The following is a 20,491-nucleotide window of genomic DNA, read 5'->3' as shown; positions in this document are numbered from 1 at the left end:
ATTTTTGTAGAAGCAGGATTGGGGTCGGCACGGCAACCCAGCCTCATGTGGCGGGAAGCCGATCAGGCTTAAGAGCCTCAAATCCAATTAAAGGAGGGCAACTGGGATTTTCCAGTCGTCCTCCAGTTTCCTGCACCAGTGAGGACCAGTTTAGGTGCCTGAAGGCGGGCATCCTGCGGCAATCCAGGCAGGTCTAGAGGCCCTCCCTGCCTGCTCGAGTGCAAGAGCCATCCTGCAGAGGGATTCCCCCTGCACCCAAACAAGTGGTAGCCAGATGCTAAATCTATTGTTTAATTAAAGATTTAAAATGGACAGAGGGCGCCTCCATCGTGAACTGCTCTCTCTCTTACTTAGCATCCAAAGAACAAAGAACAGTACAGTACAGGAACAGGCCATTCGGCCCTCCAAGCCTGCGCCGATCTTGATGCCTGCCTGAACTAAAACCTTCTGCACTTCCGGGGACCGTATCCCTCTATTCCCATCCTATTCATGTATTTGTCAAGATGCCTCTTAAACGTCTCTATGGTACCTGCTTCCACCACCTCCCCCGGCAACAAGTTCCAGGCACTCACCACCCTCTGTGTAAAGAACTTACCTCGCACATCCCCTCTCAACTTAAACCTATGTCCCTAGTAACTGACTCTTCCACCCTGGGAAAAAGCTTCTGACTTTCCACTCTGTCCATGCCACTCATAACTTTGTAAACCTTTATAATGTCGCCCCTCCACCTCTGTCATTCCAGTGAAAACAATCAGAGTTTATCCAACCTCTCCTCATAGCTAATGCCCTCCAGACCAGGCAACGTCCTGGTAAACCTCTTCTGTACCCTCTCCAAAGCCTCCACGTCCTTCTGGTAGTGTGGCGACCAGAATTGCACGCAATATTCCAAGTGTGGCCTAACTAAAGTTCTGTACAGCTGCAGCATGACTTGCCAATTTTTATACTCCATGCCCCGACCAATGAAAGCAAGCATGCCGTATGCCTTCTTGACTACCATATCCACCTGCGTTGCCACTTTCAGTGACCTGTGGACCTGTACGCCCAGATCTCTCTGCCTGTCAATACTCCCAAGGGTTCTGCCATTTACTGTATACTTCCCACCTGCATTAGATCTTCCAAAATGCATTACCTCACATTTGTCCGGATTAAACTCCATCTACCATTTCTCCGCCCAAGTCTCCAACCGATCTATATCCTGCTGTATCCTCTGACAATCCTCATCACTATCCGCAACTCCACCAACCTTTGTGTCGTCCGCAAACTTACTAATCAGACCAGCTACATTTTCCTCCAAATCATTTATATATACTACAAACAGCAAAGGTCCCAGTACTGATCCCTGCGGAACACCACTAGTCACATCCCTCCATTCCGAAAAGCACCCTTCCACTGCTACCCTCTGTCTTCTATAACAGAGCCAGTTCTGTATCCATCTTGCCAGCTCACCTCTGATCCCGTGTGACTTTCATTGCAGCCTTCTGCTCCTCTCAAGCTGGAAAGCCTGACTGGGCCTACAGCTTCGAGAGATGCCCACTACCCTTAGTTGGACAGAGAACCTGTCTCCATGAATTAAGGAGGTTCTCCCATTAGAATCCAATGAGTGACTGTCTTTCCTCCCCCCACCCCGGGGGCGGGTGTGGGCCTCAAAAACATTCCCGACTTCTGTTTCCTGCGCCTGAAGGGAAAATCCAGCCCATGGTCTATAGTAACCCTTTGAAATGACAAAGCATCTTTAATATGCAAATATTAAGATCAGAAAACTCAAGAGTGAATCTACCACTAGAAGAAATGGGCAAGAAATTGGGATCATTTGCGCCCAATTTTTTGGTGCTACGAGTGCCCTTAGAGTTCCAAAATGGTGCCCATGTGCGTACTCAGTGAATGGCCGCTGGAAGTATTAGAGCAGGGAGATCATGACACCAATCAGCATGCAATGCGAAATTGGAAATCAGTGGTGCCAGTTTGGAGCTCAACATTCCAGTCAATGCCCTCTTATAACCTCGCTCAGATGAACATGTGTTGTGCAGCAGGAAGAGGCAACCCCGCCCCCCCACCCAACCCACTATTTAAAAAGATTAACTCCTGACAGGTTAGTTATTGGACAATTGATTTGAGCTGTTGCTATGATCCTACGACTGTTTGGTGCTTTCCACAGTTCTTTAAAGTTGCAAACATCTACGAGGAGTGGCGTGGTAAGTGTTGAAAAAGAGTTTTTGCTGACGTCAAGGCTTTTGCATAAACCAGACTGAGGGGAAACCTAACTGAAGTGTATAAAATTGCAAAGTGACTCCTAAAGCACCAGCCCGCCGATGTCATCAGAGCACTCCAAGCTGCACACAAGCACAAACGGTCTCCTGCTCTCAGTGAGACGCTGCGTATGCGCAGCCTATGTCTTGCCAGGACTAATTGGTACATGCGCGGGTAAACATCATCGCATAACACCAATGCATCGAGCGGCTGAATGGGGCACTTTGAGGCTGGAGCTCGATCCCCACAACACACTCCCTCTGCCCGCATCCCCCACTCAGCTACTCTCTCCCGCCCCACTGGCCACTCGCACCCCCCCCACACACACTCAGCCGCTCACTCCAGACCTCACCACTGCTCCATCACCACTCCCCCCACTACCCTTAGCCGATTGTTCTCCGCTCCTCGCTTCTCCCCGCCACCATCCCGCTCTCCAGCCACACGCTCACCGCTGCTGTGCCCCCCCACATCCAGCCACTAGCTCCAGGCCACGCCGCATCCCTCTTCTCGGCCAATCACTCCTACATCGCCCAGTCACCCCTCGTGGCCCGCCTTGCTCCTTTGGGCAATGCTCGGAGAAAAATCGAACATGGGAGTGAGTGGCCTCACTCACTGAACTCACCGCCTGAAACAACTGTAGAGGCAGAAACACTCATAACATATTAAAAGTACTTGGATATGCACTTTAAGTGCCGCAACCTACAAGGCTATGGGCCAAGAGCTGGAAAGTGAGATTAGGCTGGATGGCTCCTTGTCGGCTGGCGTAGACATGATGGGCCGAATGGCCTCCTTCGTGCTGTAAATTTTTGTGATTTGATAATTCAATTGCTCTCAGATATGGGTGCACTAGTAGGCAACATGAATGAACAGAGATAAAAACAAGAAATGCTGGAACCACTCAGCAGGTCTGGCAGCATCTGTGAAAAGAGAAGCAGAGTTAACGTTTCGGGTCAGTGACCCTTCACCGAAGAAGGGTCACTGACCCGAAATGTTAACTCTGCTTCTCTTTTCACAGATGCTGCCAGACCTGCTGAGTGGTTCCAGCATTTCTTGTTTTTATTTCAGATTTCCAGCATCCGTAGTATTTTGCTTTTATATGAATGAACAGAGACCATGCACAGCAGGGAGAGAGGGAGGAGGAGGAAAGAAAGAAGGATTCTCTGTGCAAAGCCCTGTGACAAATTGGTACCAGACTCCACCATGCTCCTTGACATTGGCCACTGGCTTTCTGGCAGGCTTCTCAATGCTCTGAGCATTTAGTTGTGCATACTCACCAACGTTCTTGTGTAAGCAAATGCTCATCGGAGACCCCTGCAACAGAACCACGTGCAACCTCATCCTCCAGCAAGCTGGTCGCTGCACTATCCTTGCCCCCTACCCTGGCTGCAGGCCACCCATGCTCAGTGTCATACCACGTACAGATCCCACCTATGCTATCTTCTAAATTTCATGCAGTGTCAGTATCTGAGCTGGTGGCTGCAAATGTGAAATTGATTGAAGGTACTTTTTCATCATCACTATTTTCTTGTTGTTCCTCCACTGCCTGGCCAGGTTGCACTTCCTGAATATATGAAATGGGAAAAGCACAAGAGTAAGTTTGTGATGAGGGGAAGGGGGGAAAATAACGGGTGCATGCTTACACCATCTGCAGCTTGTCAATCAGAAGAGTGTGGGATGAGGGGTGGTGGAATATGACAAGAAGGATTAGATATGAGGATACTTTCATCTTCAATGGTTTCCGCCCTGCCGCTGGCCACGGCTTCAGCAATGGTCATCCCAACAATGGCCAATACGGTCTCCTCCATGAGCATTAGGAGATGCAGTCACACCTATCCCCTTCCAGTTAGCTCCTGCTGCCTCTGGCTGTGTCACCTTGTTCTGCCAGAGAAAGGAAAGTGTGTTGTACAATCTGTTTGGGTGATGTGGCTGCCATGGTTGTATAGCTGGCAGCGCGTGCAACCTGGAAGACGTGGGTGTGAGGCTTGCAGCATTGCTAAGTCTGTGCAGTTGTGGTGAAGCGTATGAATTCAGGTAGGAGTCCTCATTGGTAGATATTGTTGGCAGGTGAGTGATGGAATGTGGTGAATTGAGTAGTGGCTGAGGCTGGTGGTGCAGTTGGTATGATATAGAATTTAAAGATACATTCACTGACCTTGACCACTGGTGGTCTTGCACTCAGGTCCGCGGATCTTCACTCCCAACATGAACCTCCATGGCTATCTGCTCCCACTGCCTTCTGAGCTAGTGTCTGGAGGGCCTACTTGCGGCCTGTGAGTTCAGGACATCTCTCCTCCTCCAGTGCAGCATTTGGAAATCTTGGAACCCACTCTCCCCCATTTGTGCCAATCTTCACTGTTTCCCAGAACAGAATCATTTCCTGCATGACTGCTAGCACCCGCTCCAGCCACAACACACCTCCACTCGAAGCAGTGCAAACAAGCTTTAACTTATGCAGACTAGCTGCAAGCAGTAGCCACTCATGATATTGGTCCCCTGGTGACACATCCAACCAATCCACAGCGCAGTTTGTGCCAGCTGGGCGCTGAAATAATTGAAATGAGTACACATCCTGCAGATGGCATGCTACCGGCATTGCAATCAATGGGTGCAATTAATTGCCCATCGCGATCCCCATGACTGTTTTCTGGAGCTATCAAACTTAGCTCCCAATTGGTCTAATGTTTCTGGGGTTCGTTCTACCAATGCAAGTGCAGCAGACTAGCATCCACATCTGTCCTAGCCCAGGCTGGAAACCCCATCCTAAATCCCAGAGCCTGGCAACAGTGGGCCACCAGTGCCTGCAGTGGCCACTCAATGACACCCAACACATCAGCGTGGGTCAGAGTGGCCCAGAGCCATTCCTCCATGAAATCCTGGACCCAACTGTGGCCAAGAAAAAATAAATTCCCCCAAGATTTTAGCTTCTAAAGGAGTCATTCTCTCTCTAGGATGGATGATTGATGCCTTAATTTAGGTAGCATTTGGGGCCTTCCTTGAAATAAGTGCCACTGAGGTTTCTCAAGGCAAAATTGGGCAGAATTTACTGGGGAAACCCTGCAGCTCCTTTTGACATGGGGAATTAGAATTAGAATTAGAATATTACAGCGCAGTACAGGCCCTTCAGCCCTCGATGTTGCGCCGATCATCTGACCTACACTATTCCATTTACATCCATATGTCTATCCAATGACCACTTAAATGCCCTTAAAGTTGGCGAGTCTACTACTGTTGCAGGCAGGGCGTTCCACGCCCCTACTACTCTCTGCGTAAAGAAACTACCTCTGACATCTGTCCTATATCTTTCACCTCTCAACTTAAAGCTATGTCCCCTCGTGTTTGCCATCCTCATCCGAGGAAAAAGACTCTCACTATCCACCCTATCTAACCCTCTGATTATCTTGTATGTCTCTATTAAGTCACCTCTCCTCCTCCTTCTCTCTAACGAAAACAACCCCAAGTCCCTCAGCCTTTCCTCGTAAGACCTTCCTTCCATACCAGGCAACATCCTAGTAAATCTCCTCTGCACCCTTTCCAAAGCTTCGACATCCTTCCTATAATGCGGTGACCAGAACTGCACGCAATACTCCAGGTGCGGCCTCACCAGAGTTTTGTACAGCTGCATCATGACCCCGTGGCTCTGAAACTCGATCCCCCTACTAATAAAGGCTAACACACCATATGCCTTCTTAACAGCCCTATTAACCTGGGTAGCAACTTTCAGGGATTTATGTACCTGGATACCAAGATCTCTCTGTTCATCTACACTACCAAGAATCTTCCCATTAGCCCAGTACTCTGCATTGCTGTTACTCCTTCCAAAGTGAATCACCTCACACTTCTCCGCATTAAACTCCATTTGCCATCTCTCAGCCCAGCTCTGCAGCCTATCTATGTCCCTCTGTACCCTACAACACCCTTCGACACTATCCACAACTCCACCGACCTTCGTGTCATCCGCAAATTTACTAACCCACCCTTCTACACCCTCATCCAGGTCGTTTATAAAAATGACAAACAGCAGTGGCCCCAAAACAGAACCTTGCGGTACACCACTAGTAACTAAACTCCAGGATGAACATTTGCCATCAACCACCACCCTCTGTCTTCTTTCAGCTAGCCAATTTCTGATCCAAAGCTCTAAATCACCTTCAACCCCATACTTCCGTATTTTCTGCAATAGCCTACCGTGGGGAACCTTATCAAACGCCTTACTGAAATCCATATACACCACATCCACGGCTTTACCCTCATCCACCTGTTTGGTCACCTTCTCGAAAAACTCAATAAGGTTTGTGAGGCACGACCTACCTTTCACAAAACCGTGCTGACTATCGCAAATGAACTTATTCTTTTCAAGATGATTATAAATCCTGTCTCTTATAACCTTTTCCAACATTTTACCCACAACCGAAGTAAGGCTCACAGGTCTATAATTACCAGGGCTGTCTCTACTCCCCTTCTTGAACAAGGGGACAACATTTGCTATCCTCCAGTCCTCCGGCACTACTCCTGTCGACAATGACGACTTAAAGATCAACAACAACGGCTCTGCAATCTCCTCCCTGGCTTCCCTGAGAATCCTAGGATAAATCCCATCTGGCCCAGGGGACTTATCTATTTTCACTCTTTCCAAAATTGCTAACACCTCCTCCTTGTGAATCTCAATCCCATCTAGCCTAGTAGGCTGTATCTCAGTAATCTCCTCGGCAACATTTTCTTTCTCTACTGTAAATACTGACGAAAAATATTCATTTAACGCTTCCCCTATCTCCTCTGATTCCACACACAACTTCCCACTACTATCCTTGATTGGCCCTGTTCTAACTCTTATCATTCGTTTATTCCTGATATACCTATAGAAAGCCTTAGGGTTTTCTTTGATCCTATCCGCCAATGACTTCTCGTGTCCTCTCCTTGCTCTTCTTAGCCCTCCCTTTAGATCCTTCCTGGCTAGCTTGTAACTCTCAAGCGCCCTAACTGAGCCTTCACGTCTCATCCTAACATAAGCCGCCCTCTTCCTCTTGACAAGCGCTTCAACTTCTTGAGTAAACCACGGCTCCCTTGCTCGACAACTTCCTCCCTGCCTGACCGGTACATACTTATCAAGGACACGCATTAGCTGCTCCTTGAATAAGCTCCACATTTCGTTTGTGCCCATCCCCTGCAGTTTCCTTCCCCATCCTACACATCCTAAATCTTGCCTAATCGCGTCATAATTTCCTTTCCCCCAGCTATAATTCTTGCCCTGCGGTATATACCTGTCCCTGCCCATCGCTAAGGTAAACCTAACCGAATTGTGATCACTATCGCCAAAGTGCTCACCTACATCTAAATCAAACACCTGGCCGGGTTCATTACCCAGTACCAAATCCAATGTGGCATCGCCCCTGGTTGGCCTGTCCACATACTGTGTCAGAAAACCCTCCTGCACACACTGGACAAAAACAGACCCATCTAAAGTACTCGAACTATAGTATTTCCAGTCAATATTTGGAAAGTTAAAGTCCCCCATAACCACTACCCTGTTACTCTCGCTCCTGTCGAGAATCATCTTCGCTATCCTTTCCTCTACATCTCTGGAACTATTCGGAGGTCTATAGAAAACTCCCAACAGGGTGAAGGTCTGTCTGTGGTTACTCCAAGCATAATTTAAATAGGCCAGTCAAAACAGGGTGGAATGCCAACAGAACCAAGTTACTAGGGGACATAGGTTTAAGGTGCGAGGGGCAAAGTTTAGAGGGGATGTGCGAGGCAAGTTTTTTTTTATATACAGAGGGTGGTGAGTGCCTGGAACTTGCTGCCAGGGCAGGTGGTGGAAGTAGATACGATAGCGACGTTTAAGAGACATCTTGACAAATACATGAATAGGAAGGGGATAGAGGGATATGGGCCCCAGAAGTGCAGAAGGTGTTAGTTTAGGCAGGCATCAAGATCGGCGCAGGCTTGGAGGGCCGAATGGCCTGTTCCTGTGCTGTACTGTTCTTTGTTTGTTGTTCTGCCCCAAATTCCAAGACCCCCTGTGCAGAAATTAGACTTCTGTTTAGTCGTGAGATGAGAAGACAGAAAACAGATCTGTGTATCTACACCTACTTAATTGCTGCAGAGACTGGATTTGGTTTGTTCACTGCAGAATACATCTGTTACTTTTTCAGCAAAGTATTTTTACCTCAACGTCTGCAAATAAGATGTTGAAAGGTTTTCATTTTATCTGTTTTAAAGTTTAGCAAATCAGTTCCAGAATACTTTATTTTTGAAAAATTCAATGTCTCATTTTTACTGCTTGCTTCTGTAAACTACTTTCTTCATGAATAAATCCAAGAACACCTAACGTAACTTCATGGATAGGTCCTGCTTCCAGCCCCCGCCACAAATCTTAATTGTTTAGATTTTAATTTCAGCTGTAATCAAGCCATTGTACACAGCTGAAGTGAAGACTGCATTTTCCTTTAATGTAAAGTTCAACATTTTCCCCTCAGAACAGGCCCTGAAGCTTATGCTGTATATAATTAACTCAATTACAAGTTAAAATTTATTATATTTGAAGACTTTGAGTGAGTTTTTGACAGTAGGAAGTAATTATTTTATATCAAGGTATGTCTGGAAAAAAATTTAAAATATTTTTCAACTCACTTGAATAGACATGTCAGTGTGGATGCTAAGCTTTCTGAATGCGTGACATACAGGACGTGGGTCATCTGGGATCTGGAAAGAATCCGGGGGTGCGTAGAGTATGCTTTCATGAGTGCCAAGTAATTGACTCCCTCAAGAAATAAATTCCTGGACTAAATAACCAACTGGCTGCATGGCACACTATATGCAAGCTGGAAAAATGTTTGGAAGAGACGCTCCATGAAGTTGTCCTCAACAAGATAAGAGACACAACACACCAACCAGTAACATCTGGGGTGCAGTCAGTGAGGCATGTAACAAGAATAGAAAGAGAGACCAGTTCAGTAAGAGCTGTCCATCAGATTTTGAGCACTGGAGATGGACAGAATACAACAAGAGGGGACGATATAATTTTTTATTCATCTCTGGGATGCGGGTGTCACTGACTAGGCCAGCATTTATTGCCCATCCCTAATTGCCCTCGAGAAGGTGGTGGTGAGCTGCCTTCTTGAAGCGCTGTAGACCTTGGGGGTGTAGTTACACCCACAGTGCTATTAGGAAGGGAGTTCCAGGATTTTGGTGAGTTGCTGCAGTGCATTTTGTAGATGGTACACTGTGCATTGGTGGTGAAGGGAGTGAATGTAGAAGGTGGTGGATGGGGTGCCAATCAAGCTGGCTGCTTTGCCCTGGATGGTGTCAAGCTTCTTGAGTGTTGTTGGAGCTGCACCCATCCAGGCAAGTGGAGAATATTCCATCACATTCTTGACTTGTGCCTTATAGATGGCGGACAGGCATTGGAGAGACAGAAGGAGAGTTACATTCCACAGAATTCCCAGCCGATGACCTGCTCTTGCAGCCACAGCATTTATGTGGCTGCTCCAGTTCAGTTTCTGGTCAAGGGCAACCCTCAGGATGTTGATAGTGGGGGATTCAGCGATGGTAATGCCATTGAATGTCAAGGGGAGATAGTTAGATTCTCTCTTACTTGAGATGGCCGTTGCCTGGCACTTGTGTGGCACAAATGTTACTTGCCACTTATCAGCCCAAGCCTGGATGTTGTGCCGGTCTTGCTGCACATGGACATGGGCTACTTAAGTATCGGAGGAGTCGTGAATGGTGCCAAACATGGTGCAATCATCAGCGAACATCCCCACCTCTGACCTTATGATTGAAGGAAGGTCATTGATGAAGCAGCTGAAGATGGTTTGGGCCTAGGACACTATCCTGAGGAACTCCTGCAGTGATGTCCTGGGACTGAGATAATTGACCTCCAACAACGACAACCATCTTCCTTTGTGCCAGATATGACTCCAACCAGTGGAGAGCTTTCCCCCGATTCCCATTGACTCCAGTTTTGCTAGGGCTCCTTGATGCCATACTCGGTCAAATGCTGCCTGATGTCAAGGGCAGTCATTCTCACCTCACCTCTGGAGTTCAGCTCTTTTATCCATGTTTGGACAAAGGCTGTAATGAGGTCAGGAGCTGAGTGGCCCTGGCAGAACCCAAAATGAACGCCACTGAGCAGGTTATTGCTGATCAAGTGCCGCTTGATAGCACTGTCGATGACCCCGTCCATCACTGTGCTAATGATCAGGAGTAGACTGATAGGGCGGTAATTGGCCGGGTTGGATTTGTCCTGCTTTTTGTGCACAGGACATACATGGGCAATTTTCCACATTGCTGGGTAGATGCGTGTGTTGTAGCTGTACTGGAACAGCTTGGCTAGGGGCGCAGCTAGTTCTGGATTATGTCTTCAGTGCTATTACCGGAATGTTGTCAGGGCCCATTGCCTTTGCAGTATCCAGTGCCTTCAGCCGTTTCTTGATATCACGTGGAGTGAATCGGATTGGCTGAAGACTGGCATCTGCATTGCTGGGGACCTCAGGAGGAGGCCGAGATGGAGCATCCACTTCTGGGTGAAGATGGATGCAAACGCTTCAACTTTGTCCTTTGCTCTGATGTGCTGGGCTCCCCAATCATTGAGGATGGGGATGTTTGTAGAGCCTCCTCCGCCTGTCAGTTGTTTAATTGTCCACCACCATTCATGACTGGATGTGGCAGGACTGCAGAGCTTAAATTTGATCAGTTGGTTGTGGGATCGCTTAGCCCTACTGCATGCTGCTTTTGCTGTTTGGCATGCAAGTAGTCCTGTGTTGTAGCTTCACCAGGCTGACACCTCATTTTTAGGTATGCCTGGTGCTGTTCCTGGCACGCCCTCCCACACTCTTCACTGAACCAGGTTCGGTCCCTTGGCTTGATGGTAATGGTAGAGTGGGGAAAATGCCGGGCCATGTGGTTACAGATTGTGATTGAATACAATTCTGCTGCTGCTGATGGCCCATAATGCCTCAGATGCCTAATTTTGAGTTGCTAGATCTGTTTGAAGTCTATCCCATTTAGCACGGTGGTAGCGCCACACAACACTATGGTGGGTACTCTCAATGTGAAAAAGGGACTTCGTCTCCACAAGGACTGTACATGCTCACTCCTACCAATACAGTCATGGACAGATGATTCTGCGACAGGTAGATTGGTGAGGACGAGGTCAAGTAGGTTTTGCCCTCAGCACCTGCGCAGACCCAATTTAGCAGCTATGTCATTTAGGACTCTGTCAGTAGTGGTGCTATTGAGCCACTCTTGGTGATGTACATTGAAGGCCCCCTCTCAGAGAGCATTCTGTGCCTTTGCTACCCTCAGTGCTTCTTCTAATTGGTGTTCAACATGGAGAAACATTGATTCATCAGCCAAGGGGGGCAGTAGGTGGTAATCAGCAGGAGGTTTTCTTGCCCATGCTTGACCTGATGGCATAAGACTTCATGGGGTCGGGAGTCAATGTTGAGGACTCCCAGAGCAACTCCCACCCGACTGTATACCACTGTGCCGCCACCTCTGCTGGGCTGTCCTGCTGGTGGGACAGGACATAATCAGCGATGGTGGTGTCAGGGACATTGTCTGCAAGGTATGATTTGGAGAGTTTGACTTTGTCAGGCAGTTGCTTAACTAGTCTATGGGACAGCTCTCCCAACTTTTGCACAAGCCCCCAGATGTTAGTAAGGAGGATTTTGCAGAGTCGACAGGGCTGGGTTTGCCGTTGTCGGTTCCAGTGCCTATTTTGATGCCGGGTGGTCCATCGAGTTTCATTCCTTTTCTGAGACTTTGTAGTGGCTTGCTGGGCCATTTCAGAGGGCAGTTAAGTGTGAACCACATTGCTGTGGGTCTGGAGTCACATGTTGGCCAGACCAGGTAAGGACAGCCGATTTCCTTCCCGACAAGAACATTAGTGATGGGTTTTTACAACAATCGACGATGGTTTCATGGTCACCACTACACCAGCTTTTAATTCTAGATGTATTAATTGGATTCAAATTCCACCATCTTCCATGGTGGGATTCAAACCAATGTTCCCAGAGCATAAGCCTGGGGCTCTAGGTGACAAGTCTAGTGACATTACCACTATGCCACCACCTCCGCCTTATACTGGAGCATGTCAAAGAAGCAGGGCAGCAACTCTTTGTTCAAGGGCAACAGGACACAGGTAATAGCATTGCAAGGGACTCCCATGTAGTGTGATGGGGTCTACGTGTACAGATTGCTAACTCAACAGTTGGCCTGTTGAATGCACTGCTACATGCACTGAGCTTGGATTCAAAGCTTGCATTTTTTCTAAGACAGTCCTTTACTGGAAAATGAAATCAAAAGCTTCAGAGTTCTAGGGATATCAGAACTGGATTAAACCAGGTAAAACAAACGAACAAAGTTACATGATCAGAGGTGTGACCAGAAACATGTGACTGCAGCTCAGATTAGAGACTGGAGTGTTGAAGCAAGCAGTCAACTGTTTTTTTTAAAAAAAGACAAGCTGCTGTGATTGGAATCTGTTTCCTGGGATCTGCCCTTTATCAAATAGGAGATGCTACAGCTATTTTCGATGCCTTAAAGACTTACTAGTGGAACCACGCTATCAAGACTGTCGTGGGCAGGGCTGGAGTCATTCGACAGGCAACAAGACCAAAATGTTGAAGGGAAGACTGCAACGCTCGCTATGCAGAAGAAGGCATCACATCTGTGTCTGCATCTTGGAAGACAGGATCTGGAGATCTACTTGAAAAGTTGAGAGATCTGAAGGACTTTGTGCCAGTAACTGGTGCTATCTTCGTTGAGAGGACTGCCCAGAAGATCCATGAGATCTATTGTTGCATCTGATAATTCATGTGTAATATTTAAACATATCTATATTTTTATATAATATAATATATTGACCATGATTTAACTATTTGTTCATATTTAATTTATGTCGGCTTTGGTTTGAAGTGCTAATGTAAAATTTATAAAAGTGAAATCTTGTCAGTTTTTTTTTTCCAAATTTGGGTCGGTCGGTGGTTGGATTCTTTTGGTTTGTGATCTCCAGGAGGATCATACCTAGTTTGTTACCATAATGTCTGGCATCAACTCTTGCCATCGCAGGATTTTATCCACTCAGTCAAGTCCTGAACCTTGATAACCAAGTAGTAGCAGACTATTCCAGACTCCTGGTTATGCTTGTAGAAAATTTAGTCAATCCCTCTATAATCAGAAAATCCATCAAAGGATGTTGCTGGAATTAGTTAAGATTACAAATTGTCTCACAAATGTATTGCAAAATTCATTGCAATCAGACAATATCCTACTGGATTAGAAAGTAGGAAATGTGAACCCCTTCCATCTTTAAAAAGGGGTGAGGAATGAAACCTCAAATTACCTGCGAACTTTGCCTCAATTGTGGAGGGTAGAAATGTTTGAGACATTGATGAGAGATGGTCTAAGAGATCGAGAAGGACTAGGTCAAATGTCAAAGTTAGTGCTGGTTCAGAAGGACAAGGTTGTACCTGACCAATTTATCGAATTTCTTTAAAGAGCTTTCAGATCTGGTAGATAAGGGTAATGCAGCTTTTTTGTTATCCACCTGGATTTCAGGAAGCCATTTGATATTGCTTACCATAACAAATTGATTCACAAAGTGTAGGAATCAGAGACAGATGGCAAAGTATTAGGTTGGATTGGTGTAGACCCCAGATTTTAATCCCTCACTTTGCAATCCCAGTGAGCAACAGAATGGTAACCCCCCCCCGCCCCAACCATTTTTTACAAGTATCCCTCACTCTACCATTATCAATCCAGGCAATCAAACCTGGTTCAATCAATACTGTAAAACACCATGCAGGAGCAGCACCAGACATACGTAAAAATGAGGAGCAAACCCAGTGGAGTTGCAAAACAGGACTATAAGCATGTTAAACAGCAGAAGCAGCATGCTATTGAGAGCTAAGCAATCTCAAAAGATCAGTTCTAAGTTCTGCAGTCCTGCTACATCCAGTCATGAATGGTGATGGACAATTAAACAAACAAAGGGAGTAGGCAGCTCCATGAACATCCCCATCCTCAATGATGGGGAGCCCAGCTCATGTGTGCAGAAGACAAGGCTGAAACATTTGCAATTATCGTCAGCCCGAGATACCATCTCGACCTCCTCCTGAGGTCCCCAACATCATAGATGCCAGTCTTCAGACAATTCAGCTCGCTCTAAGTAACCAAGATACATCTAAGCACACTGGATAAAGCAAAGCTCCAGGCCCCAACGACATTCCGATTGTAGTGCTGAAGACCTGTGCTCCAGAACTAGCTGCACCTCTAGCCAAGCTGTTCCAGTACAGCTACAACAGTGGCAACTCATCTTCCGATAAAGTAAAACATTGCCCAGGTATATTCTGTCCACATAAAGCAGAACGAATCCAATCCAGCCAATTACCACCCTATCAGTCTACTCTCAATGATTAGCGAAATGATGGAAGATGCCATCGACAGTGCTATCAAGTAGCACTTACACACTAATAACCTGCTTACCACTGCTGTTTGGGTTCTACTGGGATAATTCGGCTCCAAACTTCATTACAGTCTTGGTCTAAACATGGACAAAAGAGTTGAATTCCAGAGGCAAGGTGAAAGTAACTGCCCTTGTACTGCTTCAGCAATGATCTTCCCTCCATCATAAGGTCAGAAATGGGGATGTTCGCTGATGATTGAACAGTTTTCAGTTCCATTCACAAGTTTTTAGATAATGAAGCAGTCAGTGCCCGCATGATCAGCAAGATCTGGACAACATTCAGGTTTGGGCTGATAAGTGGCAAGGATCATTCGTGCTACACAAGTGCCAGACAAAGACCATCTCCCACAAGAGACAGTACCTCCCCATGACATTTAACAGCATTATCATCGCTGAATCCTCCAACATCAACATTCTGGGAATCACCATTGATCAAAGATTTAAGTGGGCCCATCACAATAATACTATCAGAGGCTGGTTATTCTATGGCGAGTAACATCTCCTGACTCTTCAAAGCCCTTCCACTGCCAATAACACACAAGTCAGGAGTATGATGGAATACTCCCCACTTGACTGGATGAGTGCAGCTCCAACAACACTCAAGAAGTTAGACACCATCCAAGACAAAGCAGCCACTTGATTGGCACCCCATTTACCACTTTAAGCAATTACTCCCTCCGCCACCAACAGACCGTGGTTGCAGTGTGTATTATCTAGAAGATGCACTGCAGCAACTCACCAAAGATTCTTCAGAAGCACCTTCCAAACCTACGACCTCTACCACCTGGAAGGACAAGAGCAGCAGACACATGGGAACACCAGGGCCTGCCAGTTCCCCTGCAAGTCACACACTAACCTGATTTGGAAATATATTGTCGTTCCTTCATAGTCACTCAGTCAAATTCCTGGAACTCCCTTCCTAACAGCACTGTGGGAATACCTACACAACGTGGACTGCAGCGGCTGAAGAAGGCCACAACCACCATCTCAAGGTCAATTGGGGATGGACAATAAATGGTGGCATTGCCAACGTTGCCCACATCGCAAACGATTGAAAAAAAAAAACTACCCATACCATCTTCTTTGGCTTGGCATCCATTTTTTGCTTACACTTCTGCATAGTAGTTTGGTCATTTTTCAGAATTAAAAATACAATTTAAGTGGAAGCTGTTATTGATATTCTTCATTTAGCAACAACAACTACCTCTAAGTTAACAAAATGCACTACATACAATGATTTCAATATATTCTCCATAATACACAATATATTAAATTTTGGCATATAATTTTGTTTCACGATTCTGTAGCGACAATGAGCTACATCTTTGCAGTCAGTATTTTGCACTTCATTCACAAATATTATAAATACATCTTACCGCTGCAATAAATTGATATTTTGCCATCATGGAAACTTGTATTATGGTGGAGCACACTTATACCAAATAATACGTTTCAACAATGTTCAAAATAAAAAAACTGATTTTCTCCAAGTTTACCCTGGATTTTTGAGATCTATTTTTTCCCCCTTGGTTTTTGATGTTAAAATAAAAACTGAAATACCCAAACAACCTAGATTTCAAATCAGCATAAACTGACGAAAAATGCATAAAGATGGAGTTCAACAGAGATAGGTATAAAGTCAATAATACCAATTAGGTAGCAGTGAGTATGTGTATTGCATATTAAATGGCAATATGCTTGAAGTAACTAAGCAGGAAAGGCATTTGGTGATTTGGGTGAATGAGAAAGCAAAGAAAATCATGCGATGTAAAGCTCAAAGTTTGACTCACAAGGCTAAAGAGCTAATGCTGAAGCTAGCTTTGGTGAGACCAAATCTTCAGTACAGTTGAGTTAAAGTCTTTATGTTACAGAAAAGATTCAAATTTACTAGAAGAAATCCAGGGGAGGGTTATGAAGCAGATTCCTAAAACTACAGGCCAAGTTTATAAAGAGGGTGATCAGATGGGGTCAAATACTGTTACTAGCTTGGAGAATTTGGATCCAGGAAGATTATTCCATCAGGCCCAGAATTTGAGGACTAGGAGACTGTGTAAAAATATGAATAACTTTTGAAATGAAACTAGGCAACATTTTTTTTTTAAATAAGAGGAATGGTTTACCAGTGGGGGTGGCTAAACAGAAAGCCATAGTAAAAAAGCTAGGATGCTGGAAATCTGAAATAAAAACAAAAAATGCTAGAAATGCTCAGCAGTATTTCCAGAAAACCATAGTAGTTATTTTTAATGAAAAGACTGGATAAATTCCCATTTGAAATGGAATACAGGACTATTGATTGTTAGCCGCTGGGTCAAATCCTAGAACTTCCTTCCTAACAGCACTGTGCGTGTACCTACCCCACATGGACTGCAGCAATTCACTTCTCAAGGGCAATTAGAGATGAGCAACAAATGCTGGCCTTGCCAGCGTCATTCATAACCAACCAATGATTAAAAACAAAATTACATGAAGGAACCAGAGGTGAGGTTTGGAACGCTAGCCTAAATGGATAAATGCCATTTTCCTGCATCACTATATCATAGATTAACTTTTTACAAAAGAAGCATCTGGCATGGCAGATATTATTCATCTTCTGAAATTGAGCAAAACATTTCATAATTGCAGCATATTATCTGGCAGCAGTAAGAAAGTTCATTGTTCATATGAGGCATTCCATCCCAAATTTCAGTTCAATGAAAGGGAGGGCTTACTGAAAAAGCTGTTTTTTTTACATTGGGCAGAAAGGTGAAGTATCTGCAATGATTCCAAATGGTGAGTGAATGCAATAACGCATCACTTTCGATTGAATTGCAGTAACCAGTCCAGTACACTTCCATGGTACCTTTGACAATATCACAAAGCACTTTACAGCTAATAAAATACTTTTGCAGTGCAGTCCTTCTTGTAGTATAGGAAATATGGTAGCCAATAGCGAAGTCCCATGAACAGCAATGACCAGATAATCTATTCTACTGATATTGGTTGAGGGATAAATATTGGCCAGGACACAGTATCCCTCAATGCTACACTGATAACTCAGCCTAGATTTTGTGCTCAAGTCTCTGGAGCAGGAATTGAATCCACAACCTTCTGAATCAAGAGTGAGTGCTGCTCACTGTGTCATGACATGAAAACACTTCTTGAAAGGCCGGAGCCCATTATCAATGAAATGTTAGGCATAGGGGATTTCAACTTAATGCAATACTAAACATAGAAATGAAACAACAGCGTGGCGGACACGGCCTCTCAGATTCTCCATTCGCCACATTGGTGCCAGTGAAGAATAGTTTCCTGGTATTTCCCCGGTTAAAGCGATTCACTAATCATACTCACTTGTATAGTAGTCTGCTGAATCTCCCGCCGACCAAAACCCTGCCCCCTCCCCCACCCCACAAACACTTCATTCATACAATAAACGGCCCGCGCTTTGCTCAGCCAATCACAGCCTCCGCCGCTCCCGATTAGCTGTGTAGAGCCACGTGGGGAAAGCAGGGGAAGCAGCGTCAGACCTGATTCAGCTTTAAACTGAATTAAAGTAGCAATGTCTATAAACGGTGCCCAGTTGCAGCAATAATAGAATAACGGCAAATGTAATGCAAGAAAAATCAAACGAATTGTTATATTGAAAGTATTTGGTAGAAGAAACGTGTTATACGTTACATTATTGCACAAATACTGGGGGGAATGTTAGACGTTAGGAGACAGCATAGTACTTAATAATCGTTACTGAACACTACTATGATATCTATAAGTACTTAAAATGATAGAATTATGCAACAATTACAACTGCTAAGCAATTTTCTGTAAGTTTTAAATGTGTATCATCAGAAGCCCGAATAGTCGTTGCAAGATGTTTATTTCAAGATGGCATATATTTGTATAGCGCTTTTAATGTAATAAAATGTCCCAAGGTGCTTCACAGGAGCATTATAAAACAAAATATGACACCAAGCCACAGAAGGAGGTATTAGGTAGGTTTTAAGGAATGTCTTAAAGAAGGAAAGTGAGGGTGAGAGGCAGAGAGGTGTAGGGAGGGAATTCTAGAGCTTAGGGCCCAGGCAACTGAAGGCACGACCAGCAATGATGCAGTAATTAAAATCAGGGATGCCTAAGAGGCCAAAATTAGATAAGCACAGATATCTTGGAGGGTTGTGGGGCTAGAGGAGATTACAAAGATGGCAAGGGGGTGAGGTCATGAAGGGATTTGAAAACTTTAAAATCAAGACGTTGCTTGACCAGGAGCCAATGTAAGTCAGCGAACACAGGGTGATGAGTGAACGGGACATGGTGTGAGTTAAGAAACGGGCAGCAGAGTTTTGGGTGACCTCAAGTTTACACAGGGTAGAATATGGGAGACCAGTCAGGAGTGCTTTGGAAAAGCTAAGTCTAGAGGTAACATGAATGAGGGTTTCATCAGCAGATGAGCAAAGTTGGGCGATGTTATGGAGGTGGAAATAGGCAGTCTTAGTGATGGCTCGAATATATGGTTGGTAGTTCATCTCAGAGTCAAGTATAACACCAAGATTGTGACAGTCTGGTTTAGTATCAGACTGTTCCAGGGAGAGGAATGAGTTGGTAGCTAGAGAGCAGAGTTTGGAGGGGGGACCAAAAACAATGGCTTCAGTCTTCCCATTAGTTAATTGGAGGAATTTTCTGCTCATCCAATACTGGATGTTGAATAAGCAGTCTGATCATTTAGCAACAGTGGAGGAGTCAAGAGAGGCAGTGTTGAGGTAGAGCTGGTGTTGTCTGCTTATGTGTGAAAACTAATGCTGTGCTTTTGAATGATCATGACAAGGGGAAGTATGTAAATGAGAATTAGAAAGGAGTCAAGGATAGATCCTTGGAGTCACCAGAGGTAACAGTGTGAGAGCAGGAAGAGAAGCCATTGCAAGTGATATTCTGGTTACGATTACGTAGATAGGAATGGAAACAGGTGAGACCAGGTAATGCGCCTCTCTTTATATAGTAAAAGTATTATAGGGATCATTAGCCTTTAATTTTCCTCTTCTGCATACGTGCAACATGCTTTGGAGAATATCAGATAGGCAATTGATCTGATCACTTGGGAAAGAGGCAATCAGATGATGGTTTATAATAAAGGAATGTTGGGTACAAGGCAAAGAAAGCTGTGGCTCGCAAAATAGAGCTGTGAGAGAAAATATATTAAGCATAGTATCTCAGAATTTTTAAGAAAATAGGAATAAAACTAAGACAACTTGTATATAGATGGAATTTTCTTTTTAATTTTGCATATGATATGGATAAACTAGATTATAAAAGGTAATAAAACCATGCAAATAATCTTCCAATTTTTAGACATGAATTTCATTGAAATTAAAAGGTGAAAATGAAACCTTGCGAATACCAACATGCAGTACTGAGGGAGTACTGCATTGTCAGAGGAGCTGGATCAGACATTAAACCAAGGCTGCATCTACTCCCTCAGGTGGATTTAAAAGATCCCATGGCATTATTTCGAAGAGCAGGGGAGTTATCCTCAATGTCCAAGTCAATGTTTATCCCTCAATCAACATCATTTAAAAAAAAATACATTATCAAGTCATCATCACATTGCTATTGGAGGGAATTTGTTGTGTACAAATTGACTGCCACATTTCCTACATTACAACAGTGACTACATTTAAAAAATACTTCATTGGCTGTAAAGCATTTTGGGACATCCTGAGGTTATGAAAGGTGCTCTATGAATGCAAGTCGTCTTTGTGAGTTCTAAATTCCGAATCAATCTGATGTTAGCCATGAGAAGGTGGTGGT

General features: G+C 44.8%; 1 protein-coding gene across 3 annotated transcripts in view; it reads right to left on the bottom strand.

Annotated features, from left to right (window-relative positions):
• Nucleotides 1-18,115, bottom strand: part of fancl (FA complementation group L) — a 100,517-nt gene extending 82,402 nt beyond the window's left edge. For all 3 annotated transcript variants that reach the window (XM_068044886.1, XM_068044887.1, XM_068044888.1), the window contains exon 1: nt 18,047-18,115. The gene's annotated coding sequence lies outside the window, so the exon portion shown is untranslated. The remainder of the gene's footprint in view (nt 1-18,046) is intronic.
• Nucleotides 18,116-20,491: the final 2,376 nt, after the last annotated feature.

The sequence above is a fragment of the Heterodontus francisci genome, chromosome 13, assembly GCF_036365525.1.
Source record: "Heterodontus francisci isolate sHetFra1 chromosome 13, sHetFra1.hap1, whole genome shotgun sequence".
Lineage (NCBI taxonomy): Eukaryota > Metazoa > Chordata > Chondrichthyes > Heterodontiformes > Heterodontidae > Heterodontus > Heterodontus francisci.
This window is presented reverse-complemented; position numbering and strand designations above follow the sequence as displayed.